This window comes from Pleurodeles waltl, chromosome 4_1, assembly GCF_031143425.1.
Source record: "Pleurodeles waltl isolate 20211129_DDA chromosome 4_1, aPleWal1.hap1.20221129, whole genome shotgun sequence".
Lineage (NCBI taxonomy): Eukaryota > Metazoa > Chordata > Amphibia > Caudata > Salamandridae > Pleurodeles > Pleurodeles waltl.
The window spans coordinates 279907484-279919671 of record NC_090442.1 but is presented as its reverse complement, the minus strand read 5'-3'; the positions used below and the strand labels follow the sequence as shown (position 1 = coordinate 279919671).

General features: G+C 44.9%; 1 protein-coding gene across 1 annotated transcript in view; it reads right to left on the bottom strand.

The window, feature by feature from the left end:
* The window catches only part of RAB3IP (RAB3A interacting protein), a 251761-nt gene that overhangs the window by 74446 nt on the left and 165127 nt on the right, over positions 1-12188 (bottom strand). The window lies entirely within an intron of this gene.

The window sequence follows — 12188 nt, the reverse complement described above, 5'->3', positions numbered from 1 at the left end:
AGTTACAGGCTCCCAGTAATCCTATGTAGTCATAAAAGTTACAGTGGTACATTACAATAATAGCAGTGCAATTGATAGCCGAATTAAACAAAAACCAGAGCAACACAATGAAAATATAATAAATATTTTAAATTAGTGGGATCAGGCTTGCGTCAGATACCTGGCAGCTACATAAACAAGATACAGTTTCTCAACAGGCCCAAAATAAGAAAAACCTGTTAATTTGTGGAAATACACCTTGTAGACATTTTGTTGGCTGCCCTAAAGTAAATGCATGTTCTGTAAAGATATGACAGGTAAACACATACACACATATATATATTACGTAGTGGCGGTCGCCAATAGTCAACCTCAAAAGGCTGGGACTGTTTTGAGGGGGTGGGGAGCCGCACTGCCCTCCTCTTGAGTCTCCAAAGGCCCCCGGGAGCCCACCACCAGGGCCGAAAATTAAATGGGGGAGGATCCACATGGCCACCCTCCCTGAACCATGAATGGCTCCGGGCACCACATTCCTCGGGGCCAACTCAGTAGCTATGTCCCAGGGAGCCCATTCCCAGGACATAGCTGTTTCCCTGCCTGCACTGAAGTAGGCAGGAAAACTTGTGTTTGCTCTCGCTTGGCAGGAGCATTTTTTTTAATTTCCTGCCAAGCAGGAGCTAACACCAGGTCTGCTTCAAGGAGGAGGGAGCTTTGAAAATGCTGCCGTACACTGAAAGCAGACTCTTGATCTGTTTACCCTGTCCTCAAGGTGTGAGTAATGCCGTTCCCTCTGAATGCGGGGTGGTGGCTCCCGCTGCAGGGGTCTTGGAGTTGTCCCTGCTGGCCCGACAAGAGCATGGTGGATGCCATTTAAGTGTGAGGTACCCAAGGATTGGGTTGCTGGGGCCCATAACGGCTCAGGGAGGGGGACTGCATATTCCCCCACCTCTCCTGGAAATCACATCCGGCCTGGGAGGGGGCCCCTGTTACCTCCTTCCCCTGTAAATCATGCTGGGGCACGGGGTCCCTGTGGCTGAAATCCACCCGTGGAGGAGGGAGGAGCCTGTCCTCCTTCCCTTAAAATCATTCTAGGCCTTGGGGTATGTGGTTCCCAGGGCCGAAATTGGCCACGGGGTGGTGGAGGCACAGAAGTGGCCTATGCACGGCGGTGGGTTGGATTTACATACCGTAATTGGATATTTATTTATTTAAAAACCTAGAAATTTACAGAAAAAAAAAAAAAGGTTGAAGTAAGGTTAGTTAGGTGTGATACAAAGATCTTTTTTATTACATATAATCATAGAAATTCAATGAAAAAAAACAAAGGTTAAAGTAATGTTACAGCTACCTGAATTTGTCAGTGACAACATTAATGTTTAAAAAAAATAAAAAACAGAAATTCATCAGTTATATTTAGCAGCGCCATGCACTGCTTATGACCTCGTATATGTCAGTCATCACATGTTCTATGACATCAGGGATGACATCACCAATGACATCATTCAAGCTTCTTTTCTACCCATTGCTCATTAAACTGGCATACAAATAAAGCCATGAAAGTAAGTGCAAAATAGCTTAGAATAATATGAAGGGTCTTTACTGCTATCACAGATACAACCTTCATAGGTAAAGCAAGCTTGTGTTATTTGAAACATTGACCGTATACCGCACACTTCATGAGGGGACGCGTTATTGCTGACTATGAACCACAAATGAAAGTAAATACAAGTTCCTATGAATAGTCTAGCCCTGTTACGTAACTAATGCCCTACTACAGATACCTGTATCAAATCCTTGACAGACACGGAACCTCCATTGAGAAATGCAATGGACAGGAGTAGAAAAGTGGGTACTGTTAACAGTGTTTACTCAATATAGAGAGTAAACTCTGTACCAGTTAGTAGACCAGTGGTTCCCAACCTGTGGTCTGGGGACCCATGGGGGTCCGCGCTTCCTTCAAAATTAAATAATATTAACAAATGAGGCCCCCAACTTTCAGAAATGTCTCAGTGGGGGGTGGATGGGGGTTGAGAAGGGGGGTGGGCACTGGATTCCAAAAATGATTCAGTGGGGGTCCCCGGGTTCAAGTAATGATAAAGTGGGGGTCGCAGAAGTCAAAAGATCAGGAACCACTGTTGTAGACAATAAATCTCTCATGAGACATACACAACAAAATAATAAAAAGTATCTACTAAGCATAGTGTACATTCTATGTAAAACATTTTCAAAAGTGACTATTCACTTACAATAACCAAAGTCTGAAGGTGCTAAAGATCATACTACCTGCAGCCCTCATACTGTGGTGAAAACGTTTCAGATAGCCCATCTTCTGGAGCAAAACAACCACATGTACACAGAACACGATGTGTCCCAGCTATTAACCTATGTTCAGTAGTATGAGAAACTGAATTGTTCGAGGACTAGGGTGGGAGGCCTAGTCAAGCAACTGCCACAATTCCCTGCAGGGAGAACCACCAAAAGTCACTAAATGAACCTGTGCTTAACCCTGGGTAGCTTGCCACAAAAATCACTTAAGCTTAGGCCTAGCAATGTGTAAAGTATTTATGCAGCACAGAAACAGTAATAATGTGATAACACAAATGCAGAATTATTTTTTTTTTTAGAAAAATAGAGTAAATTTGAATACATTATTTGACACCAAAGAACAATAATCCAATCAGTAGAACCCAAGTTATAAATTTGTTAAGTTTAAGGTTCAAAATAGTGCCTAAAAGATAAAAGTGCCAGCCACAGACATATGGTCAACTTTAGCACCACAACCAAGGGTCCAGGAATGAATGGAGATCAGGAGGTTCAGGACTCACTCGGGTTGGGTCCAGGTACAGGTTCAAGATGGTGGGAGCCTCTTATGTGCCAGTGGCTCTGAACAGGAGGCCAGCAAACACGCCCTTAGAGTCACTTTTGGTAGTCCTGGGTGCAGGTGTAGAAGCAGTGTTCAACAGCAGGGCTGGCCTCTGAAGGTTCAAGGCAAGCTATGAGCAGCAAAGCAGACCGTCCAGGTACAGCAGAAATCTGGCAGAGTGCACAGCAGGCCACAGCAGCAAGCCGCTCTCTGAGAATCGTTCCGCAGGTCCAGTAGGGAACTCAACAGTGAGTCTGAGAGCCCTATTTTTATACCCTGGCGCCTGTCTAATAGAAAGTGAGAGTAGTTTCTGGAAAGGTTCTTTGAAGTTTGTGGAGTTCCCTGCCTCCCCTGGCTCCAAGCTGGCTAAACTGACAATGCAGGGTTGTTAGGCATATTGTGAGGAGACAGGGTTTAGCCTATTCAGATGCAAGTGGGACTGTGCTCAGCTCTGCCCCCATCCAGCCAGTTAATGGCCCATTCAAGCTCTGCTATTCCCACTATTGTGTGACTGTCTGGAAGGAATTCACAAAGTCCTAAATGTCAGCTACACTCAGTCATGTGACCTAAGAGAGGTTGCAGGCGCTAAGGGCAGAAAAATGCCAACTTTCTAAAGGTGGCATTTTTTAAATTGTAATGATAAATATGACTTTACCATTTAAGAGGGTTAATAAGTACAAGTTCATAGGAACCAAACATGACATATCTAACTCCTCATTTAGGAATCACAGCTTATGAAAAATGTAATACAGAATCCCCAATGTTATCCTATGGGAGGGGTAGGCCTCACAGTTTTAAAAAACACATTTGGGAGTTTTTCACTAACAGGACATGTAAAACCTAAAAGTACATGTGTAGGAAAGTAGCCTCTTTCTTGGCATAGTTGCTACCATTTTCTGCATGTTGTCAGTGTGTTTGAATGTGTTCACTGGGATCCTGGTAACACGGACCCCAGTGATTATGCTCTCTCCCTTCTAACCTTTACCATTTTCACCCCACATTTGGCATACTGGTACCCCCATGTGAGTCTCAAGTATATGGTACATAGGTACCCAGGGCTTTGAGGTATCAGGGGATCCTTATGGGCTTCAGCATGTATCCGTAGGCACCTACTGCAACGATGACAAGCTGCGTGGATCTTCTCTCATCCCGAGCTGCGTGGATCCTGCATCACAGGTGGTGGTCTGGAGTAGTCCTCTTGGTCCTCTCTGCTAGCTGTACAACTTTGGTGGAGGTAAGCCCTTGCCTTCCCAAGCACAACCGTAACCCCATGTACTGCGTCTCTTTCAGCTGCCAATGCTTGGTTGTATCTCCTCCTAGGGAACTTCAGGCTATGGGCAGCTCCAGCCCTCATCACTCCTACGTGCGGTACACAGCCCTCTGCGTGGTTCTCCTGCGTGGGCTCCTTCTGCAATGTCTCTGTCCCCGTCCTGTTGGACTCCCGTGGGTGCTGTGTCTGCTCCTGTGGGCTCCCTGTGTCACTGAATGTCCCCTGTGACTCCACCTCCTGGGTGAGTCTTCCTGGGCCTTGCTGGTCCCTGGCAGCACCACTTTTCCACTAACCGCGAATCTGCCTTTGCCAATGCTTGTTGGTGGAATTCCTGCACCAACACCAGTCTGCAATCTTTATTCCAGCGTGTGAAATCTGCATTTCCCAGGGCTGCAGTGCTGACCTGATCTTCATCACGGTCAACCAACTCCTGCATCCACAGCTGGGTGGGTAGTAGCTCCTACTCCTCCTGGACTCCACTGTGACTTTTGGACTTGGTCCCCTCTCTCCACAGGCCTCCAGGAATCCACCACTGGTTTCTTGCAGTCTTGTCTGGGTGTCTTCTTCTTTTCCTTCCTTTTGGGTGGTTTGGGAAATTCCAGTGATTTACTCCTCCTTTTCTGGTCATTGGGGGCTACTGTGTTACTTACCGCTGTGGTTTTCTAGTACTCCCAGCTCCCCTCTACATATTCCACTTACCTAGGTAGGAATCCTGTGTTTGCATTCAATTTGTTTAGTATATGGTTTGGGCTCCCCTTAGGGTCACTATTGGTTATTGCTTTTTGCACTTTTTTCTAGCCTTTTCTGTGCCTATTACTGTTTACTAGTGTATTACTTACCTCCTATTGGAGGGTTGCCCTTCTAAAATGTTGTGGTATTGTGTTCCAAAGAGTACCTTTATTTTTGGACAACTGAGTGTTTTCTTTCATGTGTGTAAGTGATGTGTGACTACAGTAGTTTTGCATGAGCTTTGCACGTCTCCTAGATAAGCCTTGGCTGCTCATCCACAGCTACCCCTAGAGAGCCTGGCTTCTAGATACTGCCTACACTTTACTAATAGGGGATACCTGGAATAAGGTGCAAGTACCTTAGAGTAACCACCACAAAACAGACCAGCTTCCTACATTTCCTACCTTTTAATTACAGATCACCGAGCCCTATGGGCTAGCAAGGGCCTATCTTTGGGGTGACGTATGTAATAAAAGGTGAGTTTATGGCGTGGCAAAGGGTTTTAAATGCCAAATCGACATGGTAGTGGCTACAATTGCAAGTCTAGGACATATTTAGGATGGCTAATTAAAAAGGGTGGCACAATATGTGCTGCAGGCCCACTGGTAGCATTTAATTTACAGGCCCTGGGTATATGGCATATTACACTACAAGAGACTTACAAGTAAGTTAAATAAGCCATTTGGGTATAAACCAATTAAACCTTTTTTAAGGAAGAGAGCACAAGCACTTTAGCACTGATTATGAGTGATAAAGTAATAAGTTTAGAACACGATCTCTCTTCTCAGCAGCAGATGGCAAGAAAGAACCCACTCGTCACAGACACTACATAAGATATTGAGCTCGAAAACAGCAAGGATGCAAACTCCTTCATCAAGTATTACAGATTACTGTTCACGGTGGAAATCCAGAGAAAAAAAAAACACTTGCTCTGCCTTGGCCATGCGCACAAAGTTACTATGATTAGGGGACCGTGGGGGGAGCCTCAAGGTCCCAGTTTCCTGCGGGAGCCAGCATTGCTCGTGCATGCAGGTAGCTACTCAAAAATGCAACTCCCTTGCTGCAGGAGCAATAGTTTCATCTCTTTCCCTGCCTGCATGTCTGCGGGCAGGGGAAGAGATGAAATCACCGCTCTCAGCAAGCAGGAGCATTTTTAAAGCTCCTGATTGCTGAAAGCAGACTGTTTGCTTTTGCTTGGTGGGAGCTGTGACAGCTCCCACCAAGCAAAAGCAAGACAGCTACCTCCCGAGGTCGGAAACCTCAGGAGTTGGCAGGAGCCACCACTGAGGGATGGGGGGAGCAGGGGACGGGGCTGCTGCCCCCAGGGCCATGTACAGCTTCAAGAGGGTGGCCTGATTGGGGGGAGGAGGGTTTGAGTGTGGGATCCGGGCAGCCCCCTCTTTATTTTTGTAGATAGGCCTGGGGAGGTGGTAGTTTAGGTTATGTTTTGATCTGTTGCATTAGTTTCTTTGTTCATGTCAATACTTCTCTATTTTTCTTTTTTCCATTGATATTTAAGGACATGGTTTTTGTTTTCTGAATTCAGCCCATATCTATGACTAATATTCGGAAATGTGACATAACATTTTGATTGTCGTTTACATTTACATTCAATTTGTAACTATAACTTGTGCCCTCGCCATGCACTGCTAATTACACCACATATTACACCACTCATGACATCTTTGAAAACATCATTGATTATATCAATGCAATATCTATGGTAAAATTATTGAGGACAAAACAGTGCATGGTTGGGGCTCCAGTTATAGTTACTTGAGATAACCATAATTGCAGAATTTCTATGGTTTTGTGTGTGTTTATTCAGAACCTAACTATTACGCCCCTGTAACCTTTAGTTTTTTGGGTGTGTATATGGAAAATGTCACTTACCCAGTGTACATCTGTTCATGGCATTAGTCGCTGCAGATTCACATGCTGTGCACATCCCGCCATCTGGTGTTGGGCTCGGAGTGTTACAAGTTGTTTTTCTTCGAAGAAGTCTTTTCGAGTCACGAGATCGAGGGACTCCTCCCATTTCGGCTCCATTGTGCATGGGCGCTTCCTCCATCTTAGATTGTTTTCCCCGCAGAGGGTGAGGTAGGAGTTGTGTATGCTAGTAATAGTGCCCATGCAATGGAGTGAATACGTATGTACATAATGTGGTTTAAAGTAATATTTTTACAATTTTACAAATGTTCAAGATCAACTTCTAAACGGCTACAGGCTCCCGGGGAGGCGGGTGGGCGCATGTGAATCTGCAGCGACTAATGCCACGAACAGATGTACACTGGGTAAGTGACATTTTCCGTTCGATGGCATGTGTAGCTGCAGATACACATGCTGTGCATAGACTAGTAAGCAGTTATCTCCCCAAAAGCGGTGGTTCAGCCGGTAGGAGTTGAAGTTGTTTGAAACAATGTTCGTAGTACTGCTTGACCTACTGTGGCTTGTTGTGCTGTTAACACATCTACGCAGTAGTGTTTAGTAAATGTATGAGGCGTAGACCATGTAGCTGCCTTACATATTTCGGTCATTGGAATATTTCCTAGAAAGGCCATGGTAGCACCTTTCTTTCTAGTTGAGTGTGCCTTTGGTGTAATAGGCAGTTCTCTTTTTACTTTAAGATAATAGGTTTGAATGCATTTAACTATCCATCTAGCAATGCCTTGTTTGGAAATTGGATTTCCAGTATGAGGTTTTTGGAAAGCAATAAATAATTGTTTTGTTTTTCGAATTAGTTTTGTTCTGTCAATATAGTACATTAACGCTCTTTTGATGTCTAATGTATGTAGTGCTCTTTCAGCTACAGAATCTGGCTGTGGGAAGAACACTGGTAATTCTACTGTTTGATTCAAGTGGAACGGTGATATGACTTTTGGTAAAAATTTAGGATTTGTCAGTAGAACTACTTTATGCTTATGTATTTGAATAAATGATTCTTGTATGGTAAATGCTTGAATCTCACTTACTCTTCTTAAAGATGTGATGGCAATTAAAAATGCAACTTTCCATGTTAAGTATTGTATTTCACAAGAGTGCATGGGCTCAAAAGGTGGCCCCATGAGTCGTGTTAAGACAATGTTGAGGTTCCATGAAGGAACTGGTGGTGTTCTTGGTGGTATAATTCTCTTTAGGCCTTCCATAAACGCTTTTATGACTGGTATCCTAAACAGTGAAGTTGAGTGCGTAATTTGCAGGTAAGCTGAAATTGCGGTAAGATGTATCTTAATGGAAGAAAAAGCTAGCTTTGACTTTTGCAAATGTAGTAAGTATTTTACTATATCTTTGGCAGATGCGTGTAAGGGTTGAATTTGATTATTATGGCAGTAATAAACAAATCTTTTCCACTTATTTGCATAGCAATGTCTAGTGGTAGGTTTCCTAGCTTGTTTTATGACCTCCATACATTCCTGTGTAAGGTCTAAGTGTCCGAACTCTAGGACTTCAGGAGCCAAATTGCTAGATTCAGCGATGCTGGATTTGGGTGTCTGATCTGTTGTTTGTGTTGCGTTAACAGATCTGGTCTGTTTGGTAGTTTGACATTAGGCACTACTGAGAGGTCTAGTAGTGTTGTGTACCAAGGTTGTCTTGCCCATGTTGGCGCTATTAGTATGAGTTTGAGTTTGTTTTGACTCAACTTGTTTACCAGATATGGAAGGAGTGGGAGAGGGGGAAAAGCATAAGCAAATATCCCTGACCAACTCATCCATAACGCATTGCCCTGAGACTGATGTTGTGGGTACCTGGATGCGAAGTTTCGGCATTTTGCGTTTTCCTTTGTTGCAAATAGATCTATTTGTGGTGTTCCCCAACTTTGGAAGTAAGTGTTCAGTATTTGGGGGTGAATCTCCCATTCGTGGATCTGTTGGTGATCCCGAGAGAGATTGTCTGCTAACTGATTCTGAATTCCTGGAATAAATTGTGCTATTAGGCGAATGTGGTTGTGAATCGCCCAATGCCATATTCTCTGTGCCAGGAGACACAACTGTGTTGAGTGTGTCCCTCCCTGTTTGTTTAGGTAATACATCGTTGTCATGTTGTCTGTTTTGACAAGAATGTGTTTGTTGCTTATTATGGGTTGAAATGCTTTCAGCGCTAGAAATACTGCCAATAGTTCTAAGTGATTTATGTGAAACTGTTTTTGCTGACTGTCCCATTGTCCTTGGATGCTGTGTTGATTGAGGTGTGCTCCCCACCCTATCATGGAGGCATCTGTCGTTATTAAATATTGTGGCACTGGGTCTTGGAAAGGCTGCCCTTGGTTTAAATTTATACTGTTCCACCATAGAAGCGACGTGTATGTTTGGCGGTCTACCAACACCAGATCTAGAAGTTGACCCTGTGCCTGTGACCATTGTGATGCTAGGCACTGTTGTAAGGGCCGCATGTGCAACCTTGCGTTTGGGACAATGGCTATACATGAGGACATCATGCCTAGGAGTTTCATCACCATTTTGACTTGTATTTTTTGTTTTGGATATATGGCCTGTATTACATTGTGAAATGCCTGAACCCTTTGTGGACTTGGAGTGGCAATCCCTTTTGCTGCGTTGATTGTCGCCACAGCAAAAGGTGTGACTTTGTGTAGTTGATTGAGAAACCTAGTTTGTGGAGGGTTTCTATGACATACTTTATGTGTTGTAAACACCGTTCTAGCGTGTTGGTTTTGATTAACCAATCGTCTAGGTACGGGAACACATGTATTTGCTGCCTTCTGATATGTGCAGCTACGACTGCCAGGCACTTTGTAAAAACTCTTGGCGCAGTTGTTATTCCGAATGGCAACACCTTGAATTGGTAATGTACCCCTTGGAATACAAACCTTAAGTACTTTCTGTGTGAAGGATGTATCGGTATATGGAAATATGCATCCTTTAGGTCTAATGTTGTCATGTAGTCTTGTTGTTTGAGCAGTGGGATTATGTCCTGTAATGTCACCATGTGAAAGTGATCTGATTTGATGTAGGTATTTAATGTTCTGAGATCTAATATAGGTCTCAGACTCTTGTCTTTTTTGGGTATGAGAAAGTACAGAGAGTAAACTCCTGTTCCTCTCTGTTGGTTTGGTACTAATTCTATTGCTTCTTTTTGTAGCAATGCCTGAACTTCTAGTCCTAGAAGATCTATATGTTGTTTTGACATATTGTGTGTTTTTGGTGGGACGTTTGGAGGGAATTTGAGAAATTCTATGCAATAACCATGCTGGATAATTGCCAGTACCCAAGTGTCTGTTGTTATCTCCTCCCAATGTTTGTAAAATTTGCTTAGTATCCCCCCCACAGGTGTTATGTGTTGGGGATGTGTGACTTGGAAGTCACTGCTTGTTTTGAGGAGTTTGGGGGCTTTGGAACTTCCCTCTACTTTTTGGGAACTGTCCCCCTCTTTATTGTCCCCGAAAACTTCCCCGCAGATATTGGCTCTGATAAGTGGGCCTTGTTTGTGAGGTCGTGGGTTCTGTGCTTTGCCCTCGAAACCCCCCTCGAAACTGTGTTTTTCGAAATGTGCCTCTGCTCTGTGGGGAGTGCGCCCATGGCTTTGGCCGTATCAGTGTCTTTTTTAAGTTTTTCGATAGCAGTGTCCACCTCAGGCCCAAACAACTGCTGTCCGTTAAATGGCATATTCAGCACAGCTTGCTGTATTTCGGGTTTAAATCCTGATGTACGCAGCCATGCATGTCTCCTTATTGTCACTGCTGTGTTGACAGTTCTAGCAGCTGTGTCTGCTGCATCCATTGCTGACCGTATCTGATTGTTGGAGATACTTTGTCCTTCTTCTACTACTTGCTGTGCTCTTTTTGGAACTCCTTGGGCAAATGTTCTATAAAGTGTTGCATTTCGTCCCAATGAGCCCTATCGTATCTGGCCAACAAAGCCTGTGAGTTTGCAATACGCCACTGGTTTGCTGCCTGTGTCTGAAGTGTGTGAGTTTGCTCTCTTGCGAGCTGCCCCTACTACAACTGAGTCCAGTGTTAGCTGTTGTGTGATGTACACGGGGTCTGGTGGTGGCGGTTTATATTTTTTCTCCACTCTTGGAGTAATGGCCCTTCCTTTTACAGGCTCCTCAAACACTTGTTTGGAGTGTTTTAGCATTCCGGATAGCATGGGAAGACTCTGGTACTGGCTGTGTGTGGACGACAATGTATTAAATAGAAAGTCGTCTTCAATGGGCTCTGCATGCAGGCTGACATTATGAAATGCCGCTGCCCTCGACACCACCTGTGCGTAGGCTGTACTATCTTCTGGTGGCGACGGTCTAGCTGGATAACAGTCAGGACTATTATCGGACACTGGCGCATCATAAAGGACCCACGCGTCAGGGTCATCTCGACTCATCCCTGTATGAATCGGGGATTGCATCATAGGTGGAGTGGCTACCGGTGATGTTTGCGCCGATCGTTGTGGAGAAGGTAGCGGGCTAACTTGTTTAGCCACCTTTGCCTGTGGCTGCTTGTCTTTCTCCTGGAAGCCAAGTTTGCGTTTCATTCTAATAGGAGGGAGTGTGCTGATCTTCCCTGTCTCTTTTTGGATGTGGAGCCTTCTTTGGTTGTAGTCTGGCTCCATTGTCTCCAATTCCTGTCCAAATCTATGTATTTTCATTTAGGAGGACAGTCCTTGTTCCTCTGTGTAGGAACTTGATTTCGGTTCCGAGGCCGGATGTTTCGGTATCGAAACCTTTTCGGCTACTTTTTTAGGTTCCGACGCAACCTTTTTTATTTTCGGCGTTGTTGTCTCTCGGTGCCGATTCATTTCGGTGCCGCTGTCTCTGTGCCGAACTTGCTCGGACCCGCTATCTCGGGCCCGAGATTGCTGTGTGGCGGTATCTCGACCGGAGTCGGATGACTTCGACACAAGCGTGCCCTTTTTCGGTGCCGATGATCGGTCACCTATTTTTTCGGGTTAAGCCATGGCCTGTTGGCGGTGGCGTCCCCTGGGCTTTTGTGGTCTTCTCATGAGTTTTATGTTTCGACGTCTTACTCACGGTTTTCGGCGTTTCTTCAGGATCGATCTCATCCGAGTCCGATTCCTGGATGGAGAAGGTTTCTTCTTCCTCCTCGAAACGCCCTTGTCCTGTCGGCGCCGACGCCATTTGCAGTCTTCTTGCTCTTCGGTCTCTTAGTGTCTTCCTGGACCGAAACGCTCGACAGGCTTCACAAGTATCTTCCTTGTGTTCTGGCGACAAACACAAGTTACAGACCAGATGCTGATCTGTACATGGATACTTGTTATTGCATTTTGGGCAGAAGCGGAATGGGGTCCGTTCCATCAGCCTTGAAGAGACACGTGGCCGGGCCGACCTGGCCCCGACAGGGGATCGAAAAAACCCCGAAGGGCCACCGGAGCTCTT